This window comes from Primulina huaijiensis, chromosome 11 (assembly GCF_012295235.1).
Source record: "Primulina huaijiensis isolate GDHJ02 chromosome 11, ASM1229523v2, whole genome shotgun sequence".
NCBI lineage: Eukaryota > Viridiplantae > Streptophyta > Magnoliopsida > Lamiales > Gesneriaceae > Primulina > Primulina huaijiensis.
In genome coordinates this window covers 14928565-14930795 of record NC_133316.1, presented here as the reverse complement: position 1 = coordinate 14930795, position 2231 = coordinate 14928565, and positions in this window count along the sequence as shown.

The following is a 2231-nucleotide window of genomic DNA, read 5'->3' as shown; positions in this document are numbered from 1 at the left end:
TTTTTGTTCTTCAATGGTTGGAGAAAACACTCACTTCTCAAAGAAAAATCCTCATATTTTTCTAGTGCAAAATATGAGGGGATCTACCTAGTTGGTGGTGGGCTTAATAGTTGAGCAAGGAGTGCTCAAAGGAAGCTTGTAGATTTGTCTTGCCTTTGCAGAGCCAAGTTGTTTACAACTTGGTTGGAGCCATTACATCAATCTTTGAGATTGATAGGTACATTTCTTAACACACTATGAATGTCATTTTGTGTTTTTGTATTTGCTACACACTATTTACTTGGTGGCCGAAATTTTTACAAAAAAATTTGATTTTTAAACTTCCGTTGCGCTTCCGGTCACCGTAACCGATCCCCTTTCACTTACATATTCTGAATTATGTTTTTACAAAAGTACAAGTATGATTGACTGGGACAGCGAGTCAGACTCTAGCCCGACAATTTTAGGGATGGGTGTTAATACCCCCATAGGAGTCCGGGTCATCATTGACCAGGTTTATTACTTGGATAGCCCAAACAAAGTCAAGCCAATATGCCGGGTACTATCCTCAAGAACCCGATCACTGCGCCTCTGCCCAGGTGATCAACCCACAGCCCGGGTTCTCACACAACTAGCCGGGTACCTTACTACCCGGGCCACCTCGAGAATTGCATCACACTTGAGTGTGATTGATACAGGCCGTCTAATCTATCAGAGCAACTTGTGCTTGGAGTGTCCTAGAAGTCATCAGAAGCTATGGTATGGGCAGCTGACTTGCCATACTTAATAGGTGGTGCGAGAAACGAGGTATCTACCCATTTTCTACTATAAATAGCAGGTATTAATGTCATTTACAGATTCTGAATCTTAAGTATTGGCACACATATATTCACACATATATCGCCTTTTTTCGCTCATCTTCAACCTGCTGACTTAAGCGTCGGAGTGGCTACGCCGGACACTCTTCCGGCGCCCATTCACGAGTTTCTTTCTTGTTTGCAGGTGATTGTTACAGCCATTCTTTCACTCAAATTCCCCAAAAATTATAAATTATTGATTTGACCCGTTGGAGCTCCTTACCCGGCTCATCTATTTCAACGAGATCACATCAGGTCGTGTCAAGTGCCTCCTCGGAGAAGAATTTCCACACATCCATGAATGAGGCATGAACTTCACTTTGCTCAACTGCAGCTGGCGCATGGAATACATCATATCGTTGACCGAGATGCTCATCGGAGACATCGGGGGCGACTCGGGCGGCTGCTACTGCTTTGCAACGGTGATATTGTAATTCTTGTTGATGGCGTAGTAGAGGCTGTAAGCAGGAATTGTATCGGACAAGCGCTGGGAAGAGTCAAAACCAAAACCGAGCTCTATGCAGGCGGCGGCGGTGCGACTTGAAGAGAGAGGGAGAAGAGGCTATTGGTTTGAGATGTATGTGTATGTATTGTGTGAATAAAATAGCTACAACTTTTTCACTATAATTTTTAAAAAAAATTAAAAGACTCTTAAACTTAAAAAAATTAGTTATTTTAAAACTGTTGTTGTAATATCAAAAAAACCCGCACATAGATAACGAAACTATTGTCTTATACTCAAAGAAAACCCGCTCGAAGACAACCGTTTAATCGTAGCCGCAAAATATCTGCTAATAAACAATGATTTGTAAAAACCGTTATCTTAAACACATCAAAGACAACAATTTTTTAAAAATCGTTGTCTTTGACAATAAAAAGCCGCACAAAGACAACGGTTTTCATTAAAACTGTTGTTAAAAGAAAAAAGACAACGATTTTAACAAAAACTGTTGTCTTTTGAATGTTATTAAATCCATATTTTCTTGTAGTGTACGGTGTGGAATTGGGAATGACAAGACTTTATCACAACCAGGAGCCTCTCCATGAACTATGAAGAGAGAAAACCTAAGATCTTCATGCTAAAAAATTGAATATATTAGAGATTAAAGAAGATCAAAACTCTCAAGTAAATTGAAGCAAAACAAGAAGTTGAAAGATCATGGGAAGAGTGAAGAATTTAAAAATGAAGAATTGAGGTGGATCAAGCTAATTAGCTAATTATGAGCTAGATTTATTTTATTTCTGGTTCAAAAACCTTGTTATTTTATTATTTTATATTATTTTATTAGGCTGATTTTGTGGGCTTAACCAAGCTTTATTTTATGTACGGAAACCATCTATTATTTTGTGTAGCTTTTGTACTTCAGCACTTTGACATTAAAATTTCGTACTTTC